The sequence below is a fragment of the Equus asinus genome, chromosome 28, assembly GCF_041296235.1.
Source record: "Equus asinus isolate D_3611 breed Donkey chromosome 28, EquAss-T2T_v2, whole genome shotgun sequence".
Taxonomy (NCBI): Eukaryota; Metazoa; Chordata; class Mammalia; order Perissodactyla; family Equidae; genus Equus; species Equus asinus.
In genome coordinates this window covers 20464552-20487336 of record NC_091817.1, presented here as the reverse complement: position 1 = coordinate 20487336, position 22785 = coordinate 20464552, and the positions used below count along the sequence as shown (strand labels likewise).

General features: G+C 44.8%; 1 protein-coding gene across 6 annotated transcripts in view; it reads right to left on the bottom strand.

Annotated features, from left to right (window-relative positions):
- CHD9 (chromodomain helicase DNA binding protein 9) overlaps positions 1-22785 on the bottom strand; it is a 228646-nt gene that overhangs the window by 186476 nt on the left and 19385 nt on the right. The window lies entirely within an intron of this gene.

The following is a 22785-nucleotide window of genomic DNA, read 5'->3' as shown; positions in this document are numbered from 1 at the left end:
AAAAAGCAACTTCACGTTAGCCCCTGGGAGCTGTGAAATTGCCTTCACTGGGTGAAGACGTAGGTTCTTTCTAGAACAGGAGTGAAGGGATCACTAGAAAGCACTTTAGGCTTCTTTTTCAGGCTCCTGTTCAAGCAAATAGAAAGAGGGCTAGGTAGGCTTTAACTATAGCTTAGAGCACCTCCAAGATCATTTAAAAGCATGTTCAGCACTACTTTCAAATCTAGAGGCTGCTGCTAACAACACCCAAAGGATGTGTTCAGCCAGGCGGTCGCTCTTCAGACTCCTCCTCTTAGGCCTATTTAATCAGAGACAGATCTCAGAGTCACTCAGTTTTATCTAGTTTATCCCCTGCTTTTAGCCAGGAATGTACTTCAAAGCATGATCCTGACTTGACAGTTCAAGTCTTCCACTGTTCTGCTTTTATAAACAGTTGCTTGTGCTAATCTTAAAAGGTCTTCAGGAAAAAGAGGTTTTGCTGTTTTCCTTGGTAAGACATCCCTGAGCATCACTCTCTGTGTGCATCTGCTTCTCTTTGGGTAAGGGAAGCACTCCTGGAGAAGTTACATCTAAATCAGCTTTGGAGTTTCTACAGTTTCCATCAGTCCTTAGGCTGTGTGGTATAGATCAGACATAGCTTTTTAGGCACCACAATACCTGCCACGAGGTGAAAGGACCATATCTATCTTGTTCATTGTATTCCTAGCACCTCACACTGTACCTGACACTTCACAGATACTCTTTAAATATTTGTTGAATGAATTCACTTTTTATTTATTTTTTTCTAAAGATTGGCACCTGAGCTAACAACTGTTGCCAATCTTTTATTTTTTTCCTGCTTTTTCTCCCCAAATCCCCCCAGTACATAGTTGTATATTCCAGTTGTGGGTACTTCTAGCTGTGGCATCTGGGATGCCACCTCAACGTGGCCTGACGAGCAATGCCATGTCCATGCCCAGGTTCTAAACCAGCAAAACCCTGGGCCGCAGAAGCGGAGCGTATGACCTTAACCACTCGGCCATGGGGCCAGCCCCAGACACGTATTTTTCTAATCAACTGGTCTGTTTTATAGGTATTATGGGCATCTTATTTCAAGAAGAAACGCATCCTGGTGCAATTTAAATCCATCTTGTCTAGTTCAAGTTTCAAAAAAGAAAATTGCACCAGGTTTAACCTCTGAATATTTCTTAACTTGTTTTTCCTCACTAGTTATAGTCCTGACTATAATTTGGTCACCATCTTTCTGTGATCCCATTGGCTAGGTTTCACAGTCCTACTTATGTCTTGGGAAGAGCTTATAAAACTCATATATTACCATTAGGAATAAAATAAATCTTTTAACAATTACTACAATCTTTTTTTTTTTTTTTTAAATAACTGGGTGAGTTTTTTTCTTGCCTCATATGGATTTCTTAAGAAGGGCTTTCTTGGGGCTGGCCTAGTGGCACAGTGGTTAAGTGTGCACGTTCTGCTTCGGCAGACTGGGGTTCGCCAGTTCGGATCCCGGTGCTGACCTATGCACCGCTTATCAAGCCATGCTGTGGCAGGCATCCCATATATAAAGTAGAGCAAGATGGGCATGGATGTTAGCTCAGGCCCAGTCTTCCTCAGCAAAAAGAGGAGGATGGGTGGCAGATGTTAGTCCAGGGCTAATCTTCCTCAAAAAAATAAATAAATGAAAAGAAGGGCTTTCTCATTATCTTTTGAAGCACTCCTATTTTATCAGGACATCATTATCATCTCCTATGTAAAAGCATTTGGGGGTTATTGGAATTCTTGGACATTTTGGTTAAGGATGCATATTACTTACAGTTGTTTTCTTCACATAGAACTCCATGGCTCATTTTATAGAGGATGAGTAACAACATGCCAACCAGGAAAATTAAGTCCAGAATATATGATTGAAAAAATTTTTAAATTTAAGAGCAGAGGGACCTTAAAAAGTTTTGCTGAAAATCAATCAGTGTAGCTTTTTTCTCCGGTTACCACTAGATGTTAAGCAGTTAGTGACCTTACACAATGTAAACAGAAGGCTTGTGTGATAACAAGGCAGGGAGCTGGGTCTGTGTAAAAAGTTCATAGAAATATTTAGGTCTCTTACAGGCATATATTTGATTTCTCCAACCTTACAGGTATTAGACAAACATCCCACCTTCCAGAAGGTTTGGTTGAGTGGAGACCTCAGAAACAGTAGGTCAGGGAATGAATATCTTCAAAATGAGGCCAGTTCTGCCACAGTGATAGGCTGTATTCAGGTGATGGTTAGCAACAAGATAAAAGACTAAAGAATTAGGCCAAATCCTCCAGATATCAAATATACAATTGAACTTTTTCCTTTTCATGGTTTATCTCAGTGTCACGCAGGATTACCTAACTTTTTCTCATAGTCAGCAATTTTTGGCTAATACTATGGCGCCTTCTTCACCCACCACAGAGTACTCTGGCTCCTAGAGGATACTCCTCTGGGTTTCCTTTGCAGAGCATGCACTATTTGGAAAGAACACACAGAGAGATTTGTGTAAACTATAAGAAAAGCCAGGCTGGCGCTTGCTCGCTATCTGCCACTCCTCTTTCTAGATAAACGAAAGTGACTGCAGTCTTTTCTGTTCCTCAAACACACCACTCTCCTTGTCTGGGGACCTTTTCACCTTCTATTCCCTCAGTCTTATCATTGGCGCAAGGTACAGCTGCTCCTTCAGTTCTTGCAAAAAAAGGCTCCTCAGAGAGGCCTTCTTTGACCCCTAATTAGTCAGTTTCCTTCTTAACACTTATCACAGTCCTGTTTGTGTGTTTATTCTGTCTCCACCCACTAGAAAAAAAGCATCTGGAGGCAGAGACAGGCTCAGTCTTGTTCCTGGAAGTATGCCCAGCACCTAGAACACAGGTGCTCAATAACTGTGTATTATACACCAAATGAACTGTTTGCCCAACATACCTGTAATACTCTGGCAGAAAGAACTGCTGTCATTCGGGGTTATCCCACTTGGTTTTGAAGAAGACACTGGAAGCCTCTATCAGAGATTCTCAAAACTTACTGCAATTAGAATCACCTGGGAAACTTAAAAATTATCTTTGCTTAGACCTAGGCGTGAGGGCTCTCAGGCATCAGTATGTTTTAAAAGCTCTTTGTGTAATTGCTTGTCCAGCCAAGGTAGAAAAATACTGCTCTAAGTGACCCAGGACTCAATATTACCTGACTACTGAGTTCTTACCCTCGAGGTGAGTCCTTCCTGTGTCACTTCTGTTAGGGCAACCCGAAGCTTCTTTAGACTACTCTGTGGTTTCTAAATACCTGCCTCATTATCACGAAGAGGCAGAATTAGGCACAAACCAGATGAAAAATTGACCTTGCAGGAAAGAGAACAGGCATCTAGGTAACCTAGCTTCCTTCATTAGGACCTGTTCTGAGAGCCTCAGACTAAAGGGGGAAAGTTCAGCACCCTTCGCTCTTCCTTCTAAAGGAAAGTCAGGAACAAAGCCCTCATTTAGCTGTAGAGGATAGAGGCAATCAATCAATCAAGTACTTGAGCTGCAAATCAAACTAAAAACAAAGCTCCCAAAGGAAAGAAGTGTCCAAATTCCATCGTCTTCTCTGGAGGAAACAGAGACCAAGTAGTGGTGCGCTCAGAAACACTTGTCCATATTTTTTGTTATGGCAAACTCTAAGCTTTAAGGCCTTACTTAGAACAAGGACCTCTACTTTTTTTTTAAGGAAAAACAATGGTTATTGATTTTTTTCTCAAGCCATTCAATTAATGAACTGGCTTTTTTTCTTTATTGTTCAACTCACCATTAGAGATGTTAACAAAAAATAGGTTAATGCTGAAAGTCAATTGGTTTCCCCTCTGGTTAGAAAAGCCAGAAGACTACAATAAAACGGAGGACACAAGATTAGAAATAGAAATATCTGAGTTACAGTCCAGCCGCTACCACTTGCCAAATGAATGAGTGATCAGCAACTTTTGTTGCCTGTGAAATGAGAATCATAACACCTATGCTGTCTGCCTCACATTGTTACTGTTTCTTACAGATAATGTCCGCAACCATTCTCTGAAAATGTGTGCAAATGAAAACTACTGGTTTTCTGTCTTACAGGTGAACTTTAAAGAAAAAAAAAAATCCAGTGGTTACAGTAATTAGAAACATTGACTTAGGATATACTATGTGCCCAGCAAAGTGCTGAACAAAAAGACTGTCCACAAGCAATACTTGCTTTGTGACACACTCTCGGCATATCCCCACCATTAGGGAAATTGACTCAGATCAGAGCAGTAGGTAGATGGACAGAGAAAGCAATTTCCTTTGCAGCAGGAGAAACTCAGCTAAGCCAAGTGCAGAAATAACATGGAAAAATCCACTATTCATTCCCCAAAGTCTTTTTCCACCCCTAGATCTAAAGTTCCTTTCATTCCCCACTGAAGATGTCCAGGCCACGGAAGGGACTATTTAAATTCAGAGGCCCTCTTATCAGTCAAGATGAGGGCAACAAACTTGAACAGCTGTGAGTTAACAAGCTTCCATTCAAGGCTTTCAGGAGATAAGGGGATCTGGAAAGTTGAAAGTTGAAAGCAGGTTTGCAGGTGATGCTAGGACAGCTTAAAACAAAAGAACTCCCTTCCAACCTCTGAAGGCTAGAAGCAACCTTAGAGGTTGGTTGAGAAAGTGCTGGGACAGGTATGGGCTGGAATGCTGTGTGGTCCACGCAAGTCTTTAACCTCACCTAGCCTTAGCTTCCTTATTTATTAGTAAAATAGAGACAAAAATATCTCCTTTGCAATGTTAATAATCTGAAGCTTAGAGATGACATACATAAAGTCATCACATATTAGATTATCAATAAATTATAGCTAATTTTTAAATGTCAGTTGAGCGGTTTTCAGACTTGAATGGCAGAGCACCTGGAAGTTGCAGATCACTGTGAAATGCTGATATAATTTACCAAATCACCTAACTAGGAAACGGTTTTTTAGAAGCAAATACAATTATATTGTATATGAGCAATATAATATCACAAAAAAGAATACATCCGTTCTCCAAAACAAAGAAAGAAAATCCCCCAAAACAAGGTACTGAAATGGGTAATGTGTGAGAATCTTCCCATAATATTGGTTGGCTACTTGTTGACTTGACCGATGCCTGAGGTTGGCGCCAGCAGCAATGGTAACCAGACAAGCAGTGGCAGGCACAGGGCGAAAAGACCTACCATTCAGATTAGCTGCAGGCTTCACAGAGTTTGCAAACCTCTCCTAATAATACCTTACACTAAAGCTGATAAAATAATTCAATGACTCTGAAACGTTTTTGAAAGCGGGAAATTCTTCACAAAGATTTTTTTTGTTTTTTGATTTGGCAGAAGCTCAAGAATTAAAACACAGAAAAGCAGAGGCCCCAAAGAGAAAACAGAACAAAGGCTCAGCTGCCTTCTGCCAGCCCTGGGATCCCCCGCCCTTCCCCACCCCTCAAAGGCATCTCTGAAGACTCCTGGGCTTGCGGGGGCACATTTTGAAAACCCTTAAGTCCAGCCCCTCATTCTGCTGATAAACCCCAAGAGGCTGAGAGATCTACCGAAGGCGGTACAGTGAGTTTGCAAGAGAACCAAGACTAGGACCTAGGCCTCGACTTCCCAGTTCAGCATTTTCTCCCACCCCACCAGGACTACTCAGATGCGACTCGTTTCTCCAAAATAACCCATTGGCTAAATAGATGAGGCAGATCTTGGCGCAGGGGTCAACTCCCTAAAAAAAATCTATCTTCTCAAACTGTGAGGTTGATCAGCTGTCTCTCCTTGGACTACCTTTCCTATCATGTTCCATGCTGTACCAAAATTATCCGTTTATGTCAGAGATCATAAATTGACCTGCACAGTCTACCTATCTGGAATTAGTTGCCAACATTTAAAAATCAGAAGATTAGGCCTAAAAATTTGGATTTCCAGCTTCTCTTGAAAAATAAGAAAGTCTAGCAACATTGACCTCTCATACCCAATTGATAACAATCCCAAGAGCTGAGTAGAGGATGCACTCCCCAGGGTGGCACAGTCTCCACCAGTCCCTTCCTGTGTGTCCATTACTGTCTTCCCTGTGGGCATTTGAGTTTTGCCCCATGGTCCAAAGCTTATGTCTATAGAAGCATTTTTGAGAATTGAACTTATAGGAACAAAGGTAAACCTAAGATACAGATATAGGGGACAATCTAATTTCAAAAGATGAGGCAAATGCCATCATAAATAATGCTGCTTTCCTGCCTTGATTAAGGAGGAAACTTTCAGAGTTTCCTGACTCGTTTATTTTTCTGAGGGCTATTAAATTAACCATAGACTAATAGAGCTACAAGTGCCAGAAGCGCTTTCCTGTGTGTCCCCATTTATACCACTATCTACAGCACGACTCCAAACGCTCCAAGGCCCTCAGGAGATGCATTATTAAACCACTCATCAGCCTGTTTCCTGCATCCAGGGCACCTCAGTTAGCACTACGGTTAGGAAGAACTGGCTGAGAGCCCCAGGATCTGCCCCAGGACTGGGCAGCGTGGGCACGGGGGAGAAACAGGAGCAATTCTTAAGGAGCAGTTCAGTCCAGCAGTGGCCATCAGGCTCCCACGTCACATTCTTCCTCCCTGCACTTCCCAAGATGCGTTATCTCCACATAAACTTCCTCCTGTTCAATCACCTCACCCTCCTTGCTCGTTAGAACTTAAAATATCAGATAAACAAATTCACACAGAAGTTTTAATAGTTGATAACTAAATATTTTTACTTTAGCATTTTAACCTAAAAGAGTATATTACTAAAAATAGAATTTTAGGGATCATGAATAGTTGGTGAAAAGAACATTTGGAGATAAAAATAACTTAGCCCCTAATTATGCCGCAAAGGAGGAGGTTTATTTACTTTACCCGAAGGGCCACCATTGTATCACCTTCCCTCCACCAGGGCTTTGTTCAAACGCTACTTTTTCACTGAAGCTTTCTGTAACCACTTTAAATCAAAACTGTGACCCTCCCTCCTGCACCCCACTCTCGCTATGGCATTCCCCGCTTTATTTTTCTCCATACCACTTAGCACCATATGATATACTATGTTTTACTCATTTATTTTTTCTCTACCTCCACTAGAACACAAGCTCCACGGAATAAGGCTTCTTGTCTGTCCGCTCCATCCTCAGCGCTGTGGCAGTGCTGGCCCATGGTGGTTGTCAACAGATGTCTGTTAAATAAATGAACCTGTTATGCCCAAGGCCCAAGGGTGACAATTATTTCAATAGTGAACAGACACAAAGTAGAACTTCTTGATGAGGAGAGTGACTATGTATTTTAAAGTTGGAAGGGGGCTCATAAGTTTTGATGTTGTCTTTCCTTTATGTATGTATCTTTTGGAACGAACATACACATTTCCTTTCCTAAAGATTTTCAAGGATGAGATACATTCTTTTAAAACAAAAGTCTAGAAGAGATGTAGGGCAGTCGATCTGGGAAGCAGGATGCTGAATGAGATGATTTTTTTTTCCAAAATGCTATAGTATAACCACACCATATGTAAGGTGTGGGTGTGGCGTGTGGTGGTGGTGGGGTGTGAGTGTGTGTACCCATAATATGGCAGTTGCATCTTTAACTAGATTATGAACCTTTCTTCTTTTCCTTTGGGCTAACAGTGATGGAGTTCAGCCCTTTATCTGAAATGTGTCCTAGTAAATACATGTAATAAGACCTAATTTGAGAAAGCAGCAGAGGATGTTCCTGGCTACTTACCTCTGCAGCACTGCCTTCCAGCTGTCCTTGGGGAAATAGCTGTTAATCGTTTTTTTGGTGGTATTTATACCTTTTTACTATGCTTCTTTGAATTCCTCAAATAGCACACTTGGAAAACTTTGGTTCATTTCCCAAATACAAACATCATAAAGCCTGAACTTTCTGGTTCAAGTGTTCTAACCTGGCACCAAGGCCAGAACACAAATTGATGGATCCCAGACCACTTTGGAGTCATGGTGGCAACACACGTGCTATTTGTATTGAATTAACTGGCCAGCATGCCGAGCAGTGGTGGGCACAGAAGAACAATGAGAAACAGACCACTGCAGCACAAGAAAATAACCCCTTCAGCAAAGTTCCTATCCCTGTTGTGACCAGAGATATCACGAGCGAAAATTCTAAGATCCAGGGGATATAAGATTAGGTTTCCAACCCCAGATCAAAGCAGTATAGAATAGAGACAAGGAATGACCCACCATCTAAGTACCTAAATTATGCAACTTCCCGGACACAACCTCATAGTACAACCTCAATTCTGGTCTCTATCAAAAGCTGCAAACTATCCTAAAGAATAACATACACAAGGGGCTGGCCCGGTGGTATAGTGGGTAAGTTTGTGTGCTCTACTTTGGTGGCCTGGGGTTTGGATCCTGGGAGAGGACCTGCACACCACTTATCAAGCCACGCTACGGTGGCATCCCACATACAAAACAGAGGAAGACTGGCACAGATGTTAGCTCAGGGCCAATCTTCCTCAAGCAAAAAGAGGTGGATTGGCAAGAAATGTTAGCTCAGGGCCAACCTTCCTTACCAAAAAAAAAAAAGAGTAACACACATACAAGGTTATTCACTGCAGTACCATCAGTAATGACAAAAGTTTGGAAACAATCCAAGTGACCATCTTAGGGGTCTGGTTAACCAAATTATGGAATATCCATACAATAGAATACAAAAAAATCATTTTTGAAAGATGAGAACACTCTTTATGAACTGAACTAGAATGATTTCAAATGAGAAAACCAAGATGTGGAATAACAGAGTATGCCTTCATGAGGGAAAAAGGCAAAACAAGATTACATACATATACCTCTGTTTTCTTGTATACATATAAAATATCTCTGGAAGGGTACATAAGACACTTCTAGAAAAGGGCACTGGATAATGGACAAGGTTTGGGAAAGACTCCTCAACATACATCCTTTTGAATTTTGAACCAAACAAATGTAATTCCTACTCAAAATAAATAAAATTAATATTTTAAAGAGAAACAAAATTAAATGAGATTTTAAAAATTAAGCCTTTCTTAACCTCGGGCATATAGAAAAGAGAGTTCCTTGTAACATTTTTGTACCACTTGCACAGTTTTGAAATCTTTTTCAAAATAAAGAAGGTTAAAAAAAACCACAAACCTCTGCTCTGGGGTAAGGAGCAGGGAGCCTCGAGCTAGAGGCTGTCAAGAAGGGGAAGTGCCAAAGATAACGTGCTTGCTTCAGAGGTAGGCTTACACTGGCCTGAGAGCTGAGGGCAGAGTGAAATCCTTTCTTCGCTGCCATCATGAAATGGGCTTCCAACATGGGCAGTGCAGTTTCTGACTGTGCCATCAGAATCAGACAGAACCCTCTCCAATGGAAAATGGCCAACTCCCCCTTGTGTTGGTTAAATACAAGGAGAAGAAAGAAAACGTCAGTTAACCCTTTTCCTCCATGCTTTGGCAACAGAGCATGTAAAACGCCAAACATGCAGGGAAGGACTCGAATGCAGTCAGAGCTCAGATTTTGGAAAAATTCTCTTAGCTGACCCTTGGGAAGAGGGGCAGCCCCTTGAGGACTCAGCAAACAAGGTATTTCCTCTGTGTGGGCTTGGCAAGAGTCCAGGTGCAAGGAAGGCGTTTATAATGAGGGATGCTTCCGAGAGAAGGGAGGGATGTGGAGTCAGAGTCTGCAGATTGGTGTTCCAGTGCTGACTCTACCTCAACGCTTACCACGTGATCTTAATTTTTTCAGCCTGAGTAGCCTCCTCTACAAAATGCAATCATAATCACTGCCTCATCTACCATCCTGGGCTGTAGTGAGGACCACAAGATAAAAAGGGATGCAAAGCATTTTTAAAACTATAAGGCACTAGACGTCAGGTTAATAAATACAAGACAAAATACCTTTTGATGTAATTATGAGGTTTTCAGAGGGGCAGACGTGATCTTTAAGATCAGATATGTCAGAATATTCTAGTCCCTTCATCTACTGTGTGACCTAGGGCAAGTCCCCTACCCTCTCTGAGCCTTACTTTCCTCACTGCAAAATAGGGTCAATGCTACCTACTTAACAAGGTGGCTATGAGAAAAAAAATTTTTTTTTTTGAGGAAGATTAGCCCTGAGCTAACATCTGCGGCCAATCCTCCTCTTTTTGCTGAGGAAGACTGGCCCTGAGCTAACATCCGTGCCCATCTTCCTCTACTTTATATGTGGGACGCCTAACACAGCATGGCTTGCCAAGTGGTGTCATGTCTGCACCCGGGATCTGAACCAGCGAACCCCGGGCTGCCAAAGCGGAATGTGCACACTTAACCGCTGCACCACTGGGCTGGCCCCGGCTATGAGAATTTAAGAGGAGTAACCTATATAAAATGCTGGACACATAGAGAGATCACAGGTGTGACTTCCCTTCCCACATACCTTGGGTAAAGAATCATGGTCTTAATCAAGAGACACTTCATTCAGTGATTTGCTTCATTCTTCAAACTCTGTAGTATCTGCTTAATTTTTCTGTAAATCTAAAACTGTTCTAAAAAATAAAGTCTATTAATTTAAAAAAATATTTATTGAGAGGGTAGGGGATCAAAACTGGCTACTTCAAAATGTGTCTCTTTGGCTTGATTATTTTTTATTTATTTTTTTAAATATATTTTTTTCTGCTTTTTCTCCTCAAATCCCCCAGTACATAGTTGCATATTTTTAGTTGTGGGTCCTTCTAGTTGTGGCATGTGGGACGCCACCTCAGCATGGCCTGATGAGTGGTGCCATGTCTGCACCCCGGATCTGAACCAGTGAAACCCTGGGCCTCCGCAGTGGAGCACGCAAACTTAACTATTTGGGCACAGGGCCGGCCCCTTGGCTTGATTATTTTTAAGAACAAAGGACTCCAAAAGAAACTTGGACCTTGCCCCTACCTGTCTAAAAGAATTTAAGATGGAAAGCCTGTTTCTGGAAGGAGCTAATACCCTAAGATAACATTATCTAGAGCCAGCCCAGCAAACACTTGTTTAACCCACATTTACACTTCCATCTCCATGTAAATTGCCTTCCTCCCTTTTGAAGCCCCAAACCACTATCTCCAACATCCTCCCTTGTCTTTAGCTGAAAACGGTATTTAAGGTGGCGGCTTTAGGCATTCTGGCGAGTTGCTCAGTTTTCCTGGGTTTCTCCCAGGTATACATGTAATACAGCTTTGTTTGATTTTCTCCTGTTATTCTGTCTCATGTCAATTTAATTTGTAGACCAGCCAGAAGGACCTAGAGGGTAAAGGAATTATCTTCTTCCCTTACAAGAGTGTAGAGTAGAGTGATTGAGAAGAAGGATTCTGGAGCCGGACTGCTTGGGTTTGAATGACAGCTCTGCCACTCACTACCTGGATGATCTGGGGAAATTTATGTAAGAATTCTGTACTTCAGTTTTCTCATCCATAAGCACTATGTAAATTTTTGCTATTAATACAAAATAATGATAATTCCTGTTTTTTTGGTGAGGAAGATTGGGCCTGAGCTAACATCTGTTGCCAATCTTTGTCTTTTTTTGCCTGAGGAAGATTGTCCTTGAGCTAACATCAGTGCCAATCTTCCTCTATTTTTTGTAGTTGGGACACTGCCACAGCACGGCTTGATGAGCTGTATGTAGGTCTGCGCCTGGGATCTGAACCTGCAAACCCTGGGCCACCGAAGCAGAGCAAGTGAACTTAACCACTACACCACCAGGCCGGCCCCAGTGATAATTATTTTTATTAGACATTGTACTCATGGGAATACAGTGGTGGACAAGGCAGTTTGAGGGATGCACTCTGAAATCACCTACAGTACCTTAAATGTAGAGAAATTTAGGCCCACAGAGGCTAAGAAATTCCATCAACGCTGCAGAGCTAGTTAGTGAGAGAGGACTAGAAAAGACCAGCCAGTGGGCTGGGCCAGTGGCGTAGTGGTTGGGTTTGTGTGCTCTGCTTTAGTGACCTGGTGTTCTCCAGTTTGGATCCCAGGTGCAGACCTACACAGTGCTCATCAGGCCATGCTGAGGTGGCATCCCACATAGAAGAACTAGAAGGACCTACAACTAGGATATACCACTATGTACTGGGGCTTTGGAGAGGATAAAAAAAAGAGGAATATTAGCAACAGATGTTAGCTCAGGGCCAATCTTCCCCACAGAAAAAAAGAAAAGACAAGACCACCCAGGACTAAATTCCAGATTGCAAGCCACTGTTTCTCCACTGCCCCATGCTGTGCAACCAGATTCAAACCTGGAAAGTGAAGAGCCCTCGAGGTACCAGAGTGGATTCCAGAACGCAATTGGAATTGGCCCAATAATTCAGCACATTCCTGACCTCCACCTTCTTTTCACATCGCATTCCTTATGGTGTTGTTCTTGCCTGGCCAAATGTGGATCTTCCTACACATTTCAGATTTGGAGTTCATGGTGGAGACAACATGGAAATGCCACATCCCCCATACCACTTGCATTTCTTTTAAGCTTATGAATCATAAATATGAACAAGGGTTGGGTCTCTCAGAGACCAGCCATAAAGGAGCAGATCCAGGTCTGGTGGGGCCTGAGGAGTACAACGCTGGAAGGAAAGGAATACACTAATTAGAAATTAGGGACCAGGCCTTTGAAGGGACCCATGCAAGCAAGGGGCCCTAAAGCTTAAGCATAACTAGCTTTCTGGTAAATCCAGCTCTGCTCCTCTAGTTATCTAATTTCCTTCCTCCTCCTATCCTTTCCTTCTTCCCTTCTTCTTTCCTTCTATCCATCTCATGTGCACTTACCCTGCCACCTAGCACCCACTGTGCACCAGGCATTAACTTCATACGTTTACATTCTGATTAAAAAATTGGAGTACACTCCAATCTGCAGATTGTTACCCAAATTAGGATACATGCACAGCTTTTGAGATAAAAGGATAAAATGATGTATAACCAACCTGTGGGTGGTGTATACAGATGCTCTGGGGGCTGTGTGTTAGACTTGGTAGACCATAATGCAGCCAGAGGCTACAGTGTTCTATTGACATTAGTAAACACACCCAGAGGCAGGCTCTTCTATGTTTGGGACATTCAACCAATAAAATAATCCTCCCAGATGGGAGTGGGGAGTGACTTAACAACTAGAAAAAAGAATATCATATAGTTATGCATAATTATATACAACTAATAGACTATTTTTACACGTCATTCGATGTGATGCTCACGCCATCTGATGAAGCGTGGTTTTATTAAACCCCCATGTGACAGATTGGAGACGGAGGCATACAGTGATTTGCCCGAGTCACAGAGCTGCTAACTGGTAAGGCTAGGCTTTGAAGAAGTGCAGCACCCTTTCTAATTCAACAGGAACTGTGATCTTCAGTTAATATCGCTTTTTACAAGCTTGATGCCAAGGATGAGGCTTAAAGTTTGATTCTGAACTCTTCTCTTTTAATCCCCTTTCCCACAGCACCCCCGTTATCCTCACATCCAAAGGCCACAAAGACTGCACACGCAGACCCTGCACAAAGAACCCACAGACAAAATAAGTAGAGGCCATTTTGTGGCTAACTTTAGCATTGGAACTTGTTCCTTGCAGGGGGGAAGTTTTCTCGGCTGGGATTATCCCGATGAGTCATCCAGGTCTATTCCAGCATTTGCACAGTTTTTCACCTCTCCCTGTCCCCTGTCCCGTGGGCAGCAATATCCCCCAACCCTGGAGCCATTGCATCTGTCCTTCATGGCTCATCCCAGCAGCCAGCTCAGTCAGGGCCTGGCAGGGAGCCACTGAGCCCAGAGCAGGAGGGGAGGAAGCATGTGTCTCCCAGTGGCTGTCAGCTTTCCCAGCTGACTCAACTCACCACCCCCTCCTCCCTTGCCGGGTGCACAGCCTCCAGCCTCCTAACTTTCCATTTTCAGGCCTATTCAGTGCTGGTTCTCTGGTGGTTCCCGTTCTTGGAGGGGGAGCACTCCCTCTCACTGCCTGGGGCGCCTGTCTGCAGCCTGGGGCTGCTGGTAGCATACTCGCTCTGCTGGCCTGGCTGGCCCTCTCTCAGGACAATTAGAATCGGCTGTAATGGAGAGTTTAGAATATAGGTCAAGGTGCTCTCAGAAGGGCCCAGGGGAGGATCACCTGACTGGGAGGTGGGTGACTCAGCGAGAAGGGAAGGGGTGGGAGCGGAATCTCCTAGCCCACAGGGCCTGGAGGAGAAGGTCAAGTTGTCTCGTCTGGCTGAGTGTCAGGGGAGGAGGAAGAAGCCGCTGGAGACAGGAGGAGGGATAAAATGACCTCTGGTGACCTATCTAAAGTGAAATCCAAATCCATTCCAGAGCGGGCTGTCACCCTCCGGTAGCTGAAGCCACTCCCAGGTCAAACTGCCACTGTGTCTGTAAAGACCTAATTAGCTGGCTCCCCTGCCAAAGTGGGGAATCCAATGCACAGAACGCTCCTCACTCCCGACTCGTCTGACCCAGGCCCCCTGAAGAAACCGACGCCACCGGTATACCACACAAAGGCAGCCGTCCCTGGGAGAGGCAATTCAGTCTTTCCCCCAATTAATTTTGAATATGAAAATTACTAACCCATTTTATTTTACATCTCCACACGGCAGGGGCCTCCTTTCAAGGGTGCGGCAATGGCTGCAGTTGCTGGAACAGCAGCTGCTCTGTCTGAGCCTCACTTCCTCTGCCTCCAGCTGCAGGTTCCTCCAAGCCAAGCAGGGAGTTTCCTCATTCTTGGGCTTTCGGCTTTGCTAGCCGGCCACCCTCACCTCCCACCCCCCAGCTGCTCACCACCCTCTGTGGGCAGCGCTGCTGGGACTCCCTGGTTCCATGAGTCAGAGCCAGGCTGGAGACAGACAGCAGGCTTCCTTTATTAAATCAGCCTCCTGCCCTGCACACCACAGTGGGAAGCTATAATTACTCGTTTGGCCCGGCTGAGAACTGAGCCACAGCTCGACTTGGAGGGATGGTTCCTGGTCCCTGCATTTATCTCATGCACCCCAGTTTGGGAATCAGCATAACAGCCAGGGGTTCAGGCCTGTCACATACATGTCAGATGTTTTACATATGTAGTGGGGTGCACTGGACCTGGACGCCAATGCAGATTGCTAGAAAAATTGCTATATTAAAGCTGCCAGGAATTTTTTGCTTTGTTTTGTTTTTTAATGCTTCCTGCCTCATTGCCAGTCTTATTTAAGGCAGCCTGCTCATTGTTGATGTTGTTGGTTTTTAAGAGATAAAAGAAAAGGCAACAAAACATTGTTTTGAATCTCCAGGACTGTTTTTATCCTTTAGGTATATAGATACAAAACCTCAGGCCTCCCAAGCCTACAGAAATGTTTGAAACCTGAAAAAAAAAGCTGGCTCCAAAATGAAAAATAAAACCACAAAATCAAAATACAGTCAATCTCCACTAACTGTTCAATTGAGTATTCATGGCTTCATTCACTCCTTCATTTTTTTCCTGGAAGCACACATTTATCCCATTCATTCAACAAATATTTGTGGAGCTGCTGCTTTGTGCCATGCACCGTTTTAGGCACAAGGGATGCATAAGTGCTAAAGCGATTAAAGAAACAGATGGAACTAAGCAGACAAATATTCCTGCCCTGTGGGTCAATAACAGGCACAATAATAAGTAAATTATATGGTATGTTAGAGATAATAAGTGTGATTGATGTAAGAAAAAAATAGAGCAGGGTTAGGGGAATTGTTGGTAAAGCAGGAATTCATAAACATCTCGTGACATTTGAGAAGAACTTGTAGGTTAGATCTCAATGAGAGTTCTCAAGTCCACATGATCGCTCAGAAATTATAACCAATCATAAATGAAATGAACTACATTTGACTAGAGTAAAATTATAAAAATCTTTAAGCTTTGTTTATAACCAGAATGTGGGTACATTTTAAATATATTTGATAGGAGATAACTAAAAGTGCCATGGCATCTGTCCCTATCTCCGGTTATGTGTGGGTAGAGGCATTTCATTCAAGTATTTACTGGACACCTATAATATAGTGGTTAATGGCTTGGGTGTCAGATGCCAGGGTTCAGATCCTTGCTCCATCATTTACTACTTGTGTGATTCTGGGAAAGATACTTAATTTTAGTTCCCCATCTTTCATTTGGAATAGTATAGAACCTACCTTTATAAGGTTTCTGGTAGGTGCTCAATAAATGTTGTCTATTACTGTTGTGATGATGATGACAATGGTAACAGTGATGAGGGACCAGGTACTGCGTTGGGACCCAGAGGGAACAAGACAATGACACGGTCCCAATTGTGAGAGGCTTTGCAAGCATACTGTTCTTCCTCACATCTTCACAGCCCCCTTGCAGGGTGATCCCCACTACACCAGTGACTACTGTTAAACATACCTGGATAGCCAACAAAAACGAACAGGCCACAACGACACACCATTTAATAATCTTTCAGTTGGAAAAAATGAACAAGTCTGATAATGCCAAGTGTTGGAGACGACGTGGATCAATAGGATCCTTCTATGTTCATTTTTGGTGGGATTGTAAATTGGTACCCTCATATTGTTTTCCAGGAGACGTGTGCAAGAATGATCAGCTCAGCACGTTCAAAGCAGTGGAAAGCTGTAACAACTCAAACGTTCATTGACAGGAGAGCAATTAAATACATGTGGAACTTAATAGAGAGGATTATAATATAATAGTGAAAACAAGTGGACCATAGCTTTATGGACAGGACGGATGAATTTTAGCAATATTATTACAAGAAAAAAACTATATTCCAGAAGGCTACACACAGCAGGATATTCTCTTAAACAAGGTAAAAACAACAAAATCTAAACAATATGCTTTTAGAAAAACATATTAAATAAAACAATAATAATTATTATTTTTTTTTTAGGGAGATTAGCCCTGAGCTAACATCTGCGGCCAATCCTCCTCTTTTTGCTGAGGAAGACTGGCCCTGAGCTAACATCCGTGCCCATCTTCCTCTACTTTATATGTGGGACGCCTAACACAGCATGGCTTGCCAAGCGGTGCAACGTCTGCACCCGGGATCCGAACCGGCGAACCCCGGGCCGCCGAAGCAGAACGTGCGAACTTAACTGCTGCGCCACCAGGCTGGCCCCAAAATTATTTTTCAGAAAAGCAAAGGAATGGTAAATTCAAGATTCAGGATGGAGTGAGGGAAGCACAGTGATGGGCAGGGCAGGCCCACATAGGGAAAACTGGGTGGTGGGTTCACAGGTGTTTACTACATTGTAAATAAATAAATAAGTAAACATAGATAAATAATAAGGAACCAGAAGCACGTTGTGCAAGGTCCAACTGAAGGTGAAAGAATGTCGTGAATCAAAGATTATGAATAACCCTGTATACTTGGAGTCCGTGAAAGAGAAACCAAAACTCTACTCTTGGGACGGGTAGGGAGAACACCTCGGAAGGTGTGGGCGTGTTGAGAGAGAGGGTGGGGAAAGGACCCTGAAGGAGGGCAGCGGCATGTGTTTCCAGGAGGATCAGGCAAAGCTGACCCTGGACGTGGAGACCCCTTCACCTGCCGTGCTTCTGTGCAGGTTCAGGACTGTCACCTGCAGTTGTCAGAGGGTAGCAGAGTTGTCACTGAGATGGGATCAGGGAAATGCCCCTGGCGGAGTTTCGTGCAGGTCACAGGTCTCCCTCTGTGGTGGCTGACTCTCAGTGCCCTCTCCCTGGGGTCTCTGCCAGGCCTGCCCCTGCCACTTCCTCCAGGACAGACTTCCAGTTTCTGTGTGTGGTGTTCTGACAGCCCCGCCCAGCCCTGACGGGAGGGATGCTGGGTGTGTGCAGAGAACCCTGTTCCAGCTGGGAGTTCTGGGCACCACCCCGAGGAGATGCAGATTGATCAATGAGCCCATAGTCCTAGCCATCCTCTCTCCTGCCCTGTGGGGAGCCCAGGGGGAAGTGCCCTGAGACAGCTGAGCTGCCTGCTGTCATGGCCAGGCCCCATAAGGCCACAGGCAGGAGCAAGCATTTTTTCATTGAAAAAATCTCGAGGCCCCAAGGCTGGCACCAGGTCAAGGAACACTTGATTAGGCCCAGCTAACCGACTGACTTCATGGACAGAACTGGCACTCTCAGAGGCACAGCGAGGGTGGTCCTGCCTCTCTCATGTGCTCCTGCTGGGGGGGGGGGGTTCAGGGCTTTCATGGCTCTGGGAGCAGCTTACATGACCCGACACCCACGTCCCAGAACAATCAATGATGCCTCCGAAGCTGGACTCAGAAAGACGGCAGATGAGGTCATAGCTGGGCAGTTTCCAGCTGTCCCATTAGCTCAATTATCTAAACCTCAGTTTTCTATCTATACAATGGGGACAATCATAGTGTCTTTGCCTGACTTAAAGGCACTGGTTATGAGATAATTCGGAACAAAGCGCTTATCAAACAGAAAGGTGCACACATTCATGCTAGAATATGAGCCCGTTGAGGGCAGGAACCACCTCTGACTCCTTCACTGCTGGACTCCCAGGATCAAGGGCAGTGCCTGGCACATAGTAGGTACCCAATAAAAATACTTCTTGAATGAATGAATTGGAATATTACCGATGAGAATAAAAATGATGATGATGATAATCATTACTAACATTAACCGCATCGTGACTACTTGTCAGGCACAGAGCTAAAGGCTTTAATAGATCTATGCTTCACAACAACCCAATGAAGAACTAGTATCCACTCCATTCTGCAGGTGAGTTAACGTGATTCAGGGAAGTTCGTGATTTTCCCAAGGCCACACAGTTAGCGGAAGAGGTGGCCCAAGTGACGAGTTAGTGGTTCAGAGAGGCTCGGCACCTGAAAGTGGGGCACAGGCCTGAGGGGCTCCATGAGGCTCACTGGATTCTGACCCCCTTTCCACTCTTCAAGCCTCTACTATTAAAGCGTAGTTGCCTCTGGAAGACAGTTAGACCTAACTTTCTGATCAGGGAATCATCTGATCTAGCTGTTTGCTTCCTAAGTGTGAACAGTAGGGCTCTTTTGCAGGGATGGAATTCGGGGTGGGGGGTGCCTGGGAGAATGGGGTTACACATGGCAGACAGCTGGATTGCTAGGAAGGGGGCTGAGAAAGCATTCGAGATGCATGGTGGCTGTTTATTGAGAACTGGCCTAGGACTTCAGGAGGGCACATGGTGTTTGGACTCCCAAATTGCCTTCATGGGGCGGGCTGTTATGGAGCAGCCAAAGGAGTCTAGAAGGTAGCAAGTTATACAGGAAGACAACAAGAAGGTTGTCTCAGAGAAGAGTTGCAGTATTGCGGAGTTATCAAAGGAGACTTGCTTTTATGTTTGAATTTTTTCTGGTAAGACGAGGTTCACATATTACTTGTGTAGTTAAAAACATATTTAAATAAATAAAAACTGAAGTGAAGTAGGGGTGGAGAAAGGTTGAGAAAAGGTCACGGGCTGGACTCTCCAAAGCAACGCAGCTTCCAAGACTGCAAAGCTTGCGCCAGGCTGCAGCTCTCCAGGGCTTGGCTGATTTACTGGAGATGAACGGCAGCCCCCAGCCTTCCCAGGGCACGACGGCCAATGAGCCTGATCCGCAGCTGGGGGGGAAGTACTTGCCTTTGCAGTTGGCAGCATCTCCCTGCCTCATGAGAGACTCATTATGCAGTTTGGTCACATGCCCTATGCATTTTAATGAATGAGTCAGGGGACAGACTCAATTTGAAAGAGGAATCGCAGCTCTCAGGCTGGGTGAAGGGCTCTCAAGGGATGCTCTTGCAGCCTGGATATTACAAGTAAAGGAAAGAAGGAAGCCATTTCCACTTAGAAAAAGGAAAGGGAGGTGTGAGGAAGGAAGGTCAAAAGGAAGGAAGAAGGAAGGAGGAAGAGAGGCAAGGAAGGAGAGAGAGAGGAAGGACGGAACAAGAGAAGGAAGTGGGGAGGGAAGGAAGGAAGGAGAGAAAGGGGCAGGAAGAACAGCCTAGAGTTCAGAAAACAGTCCTGGAACAGATGCTGCCCTCCCTACACTCCGTTGCTCCTTTACCCTCCACTTATCCACTCAAAACATTCAGTGCTTTTTAAGTGCCAGGCAGGCACCACACTAGGCATGGGAGTTACAAGACAAATGAGACAGAGGCCTGGCCCAAAAGGAGTTTGCATAAAACCAAATCAGTTTGGTCACATCAGAGTAGCTACAACAGGGGTCTAACTTGGGAGGTGGGGTGGGCCAAACAGGGTGGTTTTCCCGTCCTCCTTGTGAGTACACCCATAGGAAGGTGGGAGGACCCCCCGATGGTCTCATGCATGTCCCATGTGCCAGATATGGGGTGAGTGTTTCACAGTTAGTATCCCATTGAATTAGGGCAAGAATCCCATGAGGCTGATCCTGTTACTGTCACATTTTTCACAGATGAGGAAACTGAAGCAGAGAGAGCAGCTTGCCCAAGGTCACCCAGGGATTTGAACCCAGGTCTGCCTGACTCCAGAGCTCTTGGCAGCTGGGTTCGATGCTGTCAGCCAAGTGCTGGATGGGGACTGCTGGGGAAGGCCTTTCCCTTCCCAGGCTTCCTTCCAAGAACACTCTGAACCCCCAGGAGGAAGAGGTTGGTGTGAATCCAGATGTAGTCAGCGCCAGCCAGCCTGGGAGCGGATCTGAAACCTCACTGAGCGGGGCTGTGTGTGAGACCGAAGAGCCCAAGGGCAGCGGGGAGAGGAAGGAAGCTCAGCCTTACCGCGGTCAGTTGGGGCGGTATGCCTGTTCCCAGCCTCCACACCACAAAACACAGGGCAGCAGATGCTCAGCAAATGGGTGTGTGGGAGTGAGACTTACCCTTCGATGACTGCTGGGCAAGCAGTGTCACCGAATTACTCAACAAAGCCACCTCGGCTTTGAACTATGAGCCAGGCTCTGCTGGAACAGGGCATGGGGGGGTGGCACTCACCACTGTGAAGAGGATGTCTGCCATCCCCCTGCCCCCCAAGTGGGAGAACACAGCCTGGGAAGAAGCCAGGAACTGAAAAGCCACTGCACACCCACGGTCTCATGAATTTTTACAGCTGGAGAGAAGGAGCGATACACAAGCACAGCAGGACTCGAGGGCCCCGGGCTTCGTGCTGGAGAAGAAAGCAAAGCCACCTGCCAGCAACCTGGACTGCACACAGAGACAGCCAGCTTTTACTGAGTGATTACTATATGCCAGGGCTGTCACATACATTATCCCTTTGAATCCCCGCTGTCTCCTCGGGAGGGAGGTATGGTTAACATGTCCATTTTACCCAAGAAGAGACTGATGCCCAGAAAGATTTATAACTTGCCAAGGTCACATCTTTCCCGCTTCTGCTTTCCACGAAGAGGGATTTTCCCTAAACATCCTTTTTATCTTACTCTCACTGCTCATAGCAATGGAATAACTTATCTGATTAGAAAATTTGGGAATGCTATGGGCAAGGATCTGCTCTGCTCTATCCTTCTTCCAGGGCTCAGTCAGGAAGCCAATTTTGTTCTCACACTAAGCTACATCCTCCATGCTAGCTTTAGTGATAATTAAGGTGGCACTTTGGCTCTTTGCCATTCCTTTGTCTTTTTGTTCAATGTGTTCAGAACCTGGATGCGGCAGAGGGGTGCTGTTTTCTGGAAGGCTCTTTGGAGATCCCAACAATACTTAGGAGGATCCTGAGAGCTCTGGCCACACCACCCGCATTTGCCCAGAGGATTCTGCTCTCCCTCTATCTCTTGGCAAAGGCCTCTCTTGGCTCCAGGACCAATTTCCCTTGGGAGAAGTTAGCCCTTCAACTAGCACTGCCACCTCCCCTCAACCTCCTTTTGTTGGACCAGCAGTTTTTTCTGGGACGAGGAAAACTAAGTCCTGTAGCCAGTTTCTTGGTGTAAAGAGAATCGTTCATGAGAGGGGGCTCGTGGGGTGGCAGTGTCTTGGCCTATGTACCAGCTCTTTCCGTCGCTACCTGCCAGGGCATCCACAATGGGTACTTGACCCACGCAGGCAGCTGCCAGTCTAGACTGCTTACTCTGGAACAAACCCGGGCAGCTGATCTAAATCCCATACACTGTATATCCCAGCTACCAGTTCCAGTGGATCTCCCAGGAAATTCAGACCCAGTTATGTCTCTGTGGGAATACAGGCCAAGTCCACACCACCTTGCTTTGTGAATGTACGCAAAGTCTTTATCTGCTCTGTGCTCTGATTTCCTCATCTGTAATATGGGAAGCTAATACCCGTCCTCCTGTCTGTCTCACAGGACTCTTATGAGATCAAATATGTAGAATATATTTCAAAAGGAATAAAAAATGCTCCATAAGATAGAAGGCAATTACCACTTCATGAGCTTTGATAATGCACCCAAATACTCACTAAGCATTATAGTTAGCATTTTCAGTTTTGTCACCAGTACTGTCCACCTTCATTTTGATAACCATGCCCAACTCCCTCTGCAATTTCCCTCTAAGGAACCACCCCTTCCCTCACCCTCTCAGTCCACGTAGATCCAGCGACACTGCCTAAGCAAATCAGTGCATCTCATTCTCCTTGACCTCAATGATTGCATCAGGGATGGTCACGTGACCTAGTCAGAGTCATCGAGACTTCTGTTAGGACCTTTGGAAAAGAGATTCTCTTTGGAGATTCTGAAAGGATACAGGGGCTAAAATTAATGCTGTCATCTTGCTACCACATTAACCCCAAACCAAAGTTAAAACACAAAAGATGGAACCAAGAAGTAGAGAGGAGCCAAGTCCTGATTTTGACATTTGAACCCCGAATCCAGCCATATCCACCTGTGGTATTGTGATTTATAATAAGAAATATATTATTTGGTCTTTGCCCATGGTTCCTG